We start from the raw sequence: 7,155 nt of genomic DNA, 5'->3' as shown, positions 1-7,155 counted from the left end.
CTAAATCCATACGTCTCTTTTGGCCTTCCTAGCCCTGGGCCAAGTTCCTTCCTCTTTGCTCAGTTTTTACCCCTTTCCTTCATTCTCCCATCCAACTTTCAGTCCTTCCTTTCTCACGCCCCAGTTAGCAGCATCTGAAAATTCGAAAGGTTTGTTACTCGTCTATTAATTGTATTCCATTTACTTATTCAGTTCTATACCTGTCTTACCTGTGTATGGAAGAACAGCTGGTAGCCAAGGTGGCACCAAGAATCCTAGCAGCTCTCACTTGACGTATCCGTAGTAGTCGGCAATTTCCATTTCGTTTTCCCTCTCGGTGAAAAATTGCAGCTTGCCGAAGAGGTGTATCTGGCAGCATTCTCCCGTTGTTGTTGAGCCCGCCTCTTCATGGCCTCTCGCTCTGGCCTCTGCTCTTGTTCGATGGGCTTTGACATGACTGGCTCAGGCACGTTGGGTTCCCTCCATGGAACTCGTTGCTTGCTGAAGTCTTGGAGTAGAAATTGGGTTTGGAGCTTGGGTGGGGACTGGCGCTTATTCACAGCAGGGGGAACAGGCTCCCGCTGGAGAGGAGCGCCAGATGAAGTTTTGGAGGGTGCAGGCCTAGGAGCAGCAGACTGAGGGACACGAGGCTGGGTATGGTTGGGCCAAGCCGGTTGGGTTGGGTTGGTCACAGTTGGCTGAGCTGGTTTGGCGGGGCCTGGCAAAGAGCAGGAGCTGGCTGGGATGAATTGGCTGCAGCAGGTTGAGCTGAGTCAGTAGAACCAGGCTGGGCACGGTAAGCCCCAGCAGGCCGATGTGAGGCCAGAGACTGTGGCCTCCGAGGAGCGGGTCGAGCTTGAGGCTTGTCCCAGGCAGAAAAAGGCAGAGGTATCAACTTGACCTTCCAGGAGGAGGCCGCTCATACTGGGCTGGAGACGGACACTCTGTTTCAGCACTGCTGTCTGGTTTCTGGGCTTGGACTTGCGTTTTCTCAGGACCCTTCCCCTCACGTGGGGTATGCCGCCATGGCTGGATAGCTGGGGGTGGCTGGGGGTCTTTGGGGTTGCTTGACTTTCCCAAGAGCCGACAGGAAGAGAGCCCAGTTTTCGTCTCATTCTTCTTCCCCAGCGCATGAAGAACCTTCACAGACTCCAGCATGCGCACGCCAAGGGAGGTTCGAGGCTTTTGAAAGCTCTGTTGGAGAAGCTCAGTTTGGTGTTCCTTTCGCTTCCGTGTGGGGGATTGCTGGCTTCTCTTCTGCCTTGACTTTGTTCCCTGACTGCTTGTTCTCCTCAGCCTTGTTTCTCCCTCTGGTCCTTTTGGTCTTTTCCTGCCCGTGGCTCTTAGTTTTGCTGATCTTTCTGGATGCAGCTTTCTGAGGTTTGCCTTGAGAGTGCTTGGCCGTGTTCACAGGAGCCCTGTCACTGACTGCAGCGTGGCATGTAACCACTTCTCCCCCTAACGGGCACTCTGGATTCTTTGCTGGATTTTGGCCTTGGGAGCGCCACTGATAGGCTCAGAGGCTTTCTGTTTGTTCTTCCTGGGTTGATCAGAGGGAACCTTTATGACACTTGGCTTTTCCTGCACCTGATTCACCTTAATGGCTCTGGTGTCTTTAGCTTTGATCACGTTGGGACCTTGGGATTGATCAAGATCTTTCAAAGGATTAAAGAGCTGGGGAAGGTGAATATCCTCCGCCAGTGTAGTAATGTCTGCAAGACCACTGCTAGGTTCAATCCCATTTTCAAGTGTCCCTAGGTCCTGACGACTCCGGCTGTTCTCTCCCAGATCAGCATTTTCAGAACCAGGCTGCTCCTCTTGGCTGAGGGGATCGGTGCAGGCCAGCGGCTGGTGAATATCAGGGATTCCTAAAGGGAGTAGTGGAGGATCTTGGTTCTCTGTTGGGATCTGGTAGGCATCCAGAGGCTTTGAAAGCTTGGTTTTGATATCATCCACGTGCTTACTCTCTATTTGTCCCTGGCTTGGAGCTGGAGGCAGGGCCAGGAGACGCCTGGCACTCTGGACTGGAGCTGTCACTGAAATGTCCCCAAGTTCAGATGGTGGGTTACTCTCAAGTATGTGGCTGTTTCTGCTACTGCAGGACTTGGGAGTTCTTGACTTTGTGTCACACAAAACGTCTGGCTTGGAGGTTGCAATCCCAGGGAATTTTTCATCACCAGGGGGGAGGTCTCCATCCCTACAAAGGGATCAAGGGAGAAGTCAGTCCCTGGTAAGTGAGATGCTCCCCTAAACACCAACACAGCAGTCGTGTACCTTTCAAGGGGTTCAGGGGCAAGATGGGCAAGGCATTTCTACTAACTCTTCTTAAGGATCATGGACAGTGCCCTATGCTACGAGGTAAGCGGTGACTGTTGTAATTCTTACTGGTGAGCCTTTCCTGTCGCTGATTCTCGGCTCGCTTTGTATTTCATAGGACTGTTATAAGTCAATACAAAATGAGTCTTATTTTTAAAAACCTGAAATGTTTTACAAAGCCTAGCATTCCTCATATAGGGTCCTTTCCATTCTCCCCACTTTCCCGAGAGGCCAAGAACACGTCACACCATGAACTAGGAGAGGGGGTAGAGCCCTTGCTGATGAAATACATCAACAAAGACAGAGTCTTAGCCTGCTTGCTCTCTGGACAGGATCTCGGACCACAAGGTCTTCAATCCTGGTATAAATGAAGGAAGTGAGGACAGTTCAACTGGCACTCACATAACAAGAGTTCTGAAACACCTTCCGAAGAGACTATAGCAGTAGATGAGGGAAGGGAGTGCTACAGTGTGGCAGTACAGGGGAACGATCGGCTACAGCAGTGAAAAGTGTGGTACCGATTGGTGTGCTCTCGGCGTTCTTGTACATGTAGCATAGATGACCTCTACAGTGGCCCTCCCACCTTCCCACCTGCATTAGGTGTTCTTTTTTTTGTAATTTATGTTTATGTATTTATTTACTGTTTGAACTTATTTATTCTACGTATTTATTTTTTTGGCTGCACTGGGTCTCTCATTGCTGTGCACGGGCTTTCTCTAGTTGGCGGCTAGCGGGGGCTACTCTCGGTTTGCGGTGTGCGGGCTTCTCATCGCGGTGGCTTCTCTTGTTGCGGAGCATGGGCTGTAGGCACGTGGGCTTCGGTAGTTGAGGCTCACGGGCTCTAGAATGCAGGCTCCGTCGTTGTGGCACATGCGCTTAGTTGCTGCCCGGCATGTGGGATCTTCGCAGACCAGGGCTCGAACCCGTGTCCCCCGCATTGCATTGGCAGGCGGATTCTTAACCACGGCGCCACCAGGGAAGCCCTAGGTGTTCTCATATAGAGTCTAAAAACAGAGGGCACTGAGCGAAGGTAGTGGTTATTAAAGGCTCAGGATCTAAATTCTACCTGCCTCTACACCCCTTCCCAGCTGTCGATTTGACCCCATTTTTGAATGCCGACCTCATTCTTCAACTTTCTCTGGCGTTTGTTATACTCACCTTGAAAACTTGTTTCTGTGATGCGTTGAGCAGACACAGGGTGGCAGACTGCAGAGGTGGAAGCTGGTGGTCGGATATTTGTGGCTGAATCTCCTTCAGTCCCATTCCCATTTCTGGTTGCCCAGAGGCCCGACTTCCTGTGTATGACGCCGAGCCGTAGGATTGCGGGCAGGAGCCAAGTTCTCCATACAGTAAGACCCCAGTGTGCCTTGGTTATAGTAATATACCTGGCTTCCCGTCCTGGCAGGGAAGTGACAGGCGGCTCTGCCCCTGATTTGGAATCTGAGATGGTGTTCCCTGAGCAAGGCTGGCAGAAAGCGATGGATGTAGAGGGACCATGTTCTTGGCGTCTGAAGTTTTATCATACTGGGCTGCCAGAACATGGAGGAGGCAGCTGTGTGGCGGTCAGTGAGTGCCAGAGTAAAGTCTCCGAGTGAAGAAGAATTCTTTTCAGTGCTTGCTGTGATGTCCCACTCAAGAACACCTGGATAGGAAGCAGCTGAAGTGGAGATCTGGCTGTGGTCAGTAACTCCAGATAACATAGTCGTGCTAGAATGTTGGTAAAGGTAGGCACTACCCATGAGTGTCTGGAAAGGGGTACCAGTAGCCGATGCCGAACTGACGGCAGGGGCAGAGACTCTGGAGAAGTTGCAGACACTTCGTGTTAGGGAAGTTGCATTGCTCACCACAGGAGGAGAATGCTGCAGAGAATTTAGAGTTCCAAGTAGAGATGGATGTTGGAAATTTTCTGTAAGAACAAGAGGGTCATGAAAAACTCAGGGAGGTTGAGAAATTCTCACTACGTTTGAGGAACGGCATCATCTGAAGGTTCTTGCTATCAGGACACCTCTACTATCACTACTTCCTGAGAAACCCAAAATCAGACAGTTAATGATGGCTGTAAGGACTGAGCAGTTTTCCACTCTTCTCTATTAACTGCCTGTGCTCCCATCTTGGGCACAGACGGGCAGAAGAGCCAAGTGGTGTGGTTCAGAGATTGTTCTCTAGGCTGGAAGCAACCTTCTCCCTGCCCTGTCTTTCCCTTCAGCCTGCACTCGTATTGACTTCTATGCTATTTCCTAGACTGGAAGCATTTTAGAACTAGGAGGCCCTTAGAGAACTTCGATGTTCTCAGTCTCATTTCGTGAGTAAGGAAACTGAGGCTCAGAGAGGTCGGGTTGACTTGTTCAAGTTCTCTCATTATGTTAGTATCATTACCAGGTTTCAGAACCTAAGTATCCTGACTTCCTTGCCAGGACTCCACTCTGAGCATGATACTGCCAGAAAGCAGGAGAAATAGAACTTATAATATAGGCATTTTTTTTGTCCATTAGAAAACAGTACGGCTGTTACCATTGTCGTCTTCAGTGTCTCCCTTTGCTTGTGCAGTTCCCACGCTATACCTAGAGGTGACGTACAGCTCAGTCCAACTGGTGAATTGAAAGAGTCATTTTTGCCCTCTTCAAGCCTGGTTTCTCATCCTACCTCAAAATGATTACCCGAAAGTGGATTTCTTAAGTGCTTTTGGAAAGGGAAGAGTTATCTGATTACTTCAGATTCCTCACCTGTAAAGTGGTTATAACACCACCACCAATAATAATAGCAGTAATAATTAATAGATGAATAAGCTGATCTATTGCGTATGATTTATATGGAGGAAGATACAATAAGTTCTAGAAAGACAAAGAAAAATCATGACAAGCATATTACGTTAACGAAAAAGAAATCCATAGATATTAATGAAAACTGGGGTATGTGGCAAGTATCGAAGCCTAATGAATTTACTAACAAATGGCATTCTGTACTATCCATGCAATATTATGAAAGTGAATTTTGCCCACTCTATTTTAGTGAATACTATTAACCAGAAGACACGATGGAGGTGATAGAGGTGAATGAATTCCTAGCCAATGCATACAGACAGAGAAGGTATGTCAGTAAAAAATGCATAACAAGCAACAGAATGCAATAAATGTGCATGTATAGGTAGCCACAACACATATAGACAAGTATTTCAATGAAAACCGGTACGAAGCAGACAGCAAAATAATAAGTGTAAAAGAGTTTCATTATTGTGCTCCTTCATATTTTTACCCAGCAAGTAAGAGGTATTAAGCCTAGGAGAAATATATATTTCAATGAATATAGCTTATATAATAAGCAGAAAGGAAGCTTAAAATGTATCAGGAAGGTTTTTGGATTTATCCTAGAACTTAGATTAGAATCATCTTCAGCATCCAAGAAGATGGCATCCCAAAACCTCAAAAAACCATCATGCCTAGAATCCAATTAAAAAAGATTTTCAAATGTAAGAAAATCCACAGGACTCCACAATATGGTTTTCGATAAATGTGGATGTTTGTTTGTTTTGTTTCTTTGGCCGCGCCGCGTGGCCCTGGCCGTGAAAGCACCGAGTCCTAAGCACTGGACCGCCAGGGAATTCCCTAAGTGGGGGGAATTAGAGATGTGGGGCTTGACTTTTTCTTCTTCTTCTTCTTCTTCTTCGGTAGCTAAGATCTACAAGCGAACGATGGCTGTTGATCAATGTGCTCTCTGTGTTAGGAAGGAAATAACTGTAAAAATGAAAAGCAGCCTTGCCTTAGAACCTACATATCACACCAAGGAAAATAGTCCTTCTGATTCATTTAGAAGATATCACTTAAAATGTTGAATTGGTGAAATGTCTACCTAGTTTAAAAATTAGAAAGAATAAAACACTGAAAAGCAGCCCCCTAGATAACCACTGTGGTTGCTTGTTTATAGGAGGCATCATTTCTAAAACGTATTTCTAAAATGTTTATATTCAAAACTGTCAAGTGGCCAACTGTATTCAGAGAGGCAATAAAAGAAAGAAAACGGAGTATGACTTTTCTGATAAGCTGCCTTTCCTGGTGATCCCCTGTTCTGGCCTTACTTTCCTTCTTAGTCTGTTAATGTAAGGGTTTGCTACCATCAACTTGGTTTTGCCCTGCTCTGAGCAGGTTTCCCTCTGTGCTGTTTCTGCTTTAATTGAAAATCTTTGGTTCCCATCAGCATTCCATTGCAAACTCCGTTTTTCTTGAGAGCTCCTCTATGCTTTCCCTCTTCATTCTTACATTTTCTCCCATCTCTTGGTGCCTGTTGGCCTGTGCTAATGAAAACCATCCTAACTTCCTACGCTCGACTCTGTGCCTCCCTGTAGAGCCCAGTACTCTCCATCCTCTCTCCCTATTCTCTCTTTTCAACTAGTCGAAATCCTAGTGGAGGGAGACCATTAGAGATGAAACATCTTGGTATATATTGCTAGTTTTCTATGTCCCCTGACTTTTCTATGTTTCTGTTGAAACACTCTTGAGAAGTGTCTGATTTCGTTTTCTACATGGGTACCCTTTAAGGCTCAATACTGGAAAAGAAGGGGATCAGAGTGATCAACCCAAGTGGTATCCTAACGTAACAGTTAAGGAAAGCAACAGGCTTTGTGAGACAGCCAGTGATTTGTCCAAAGTCACACAGATAGTAAACGTCAAAGTCAAAAGTGAAATTAGGTCTCCAGACGTGTAGTTCAATACTTTCCCTCATTATTCCATGCTATTTTGAATCTCCTACTCAATTTAGGGGCAAAAGAAATCGAACGCAAAACTTTCCAAAGTTTCTTTTCTTACCTGACATGGTCAGAGAAGAGGAAGCATCCACTGCAGGTACCAGGGATGAGGAGACAACACT

The sequence above is a fragment of the Balaenoptera borealis genome (assembly GCF_965194805.1).
Source record: "Balaenoptera borealis genome assembly, contig: HAP1_SCAFFOLD_2552, whole genome shotgun sequence".
NCBI classification, from domain to species: domain Eukaryota; kingdom Metazoa; phylum Chordata; class Mammalia; order Artiodactyla; family Balaenopteridae; genus Balaenoptera; species Balaenoptera borealis.
Note: the sequence above shows the minus strand (reverse complement) of the source record.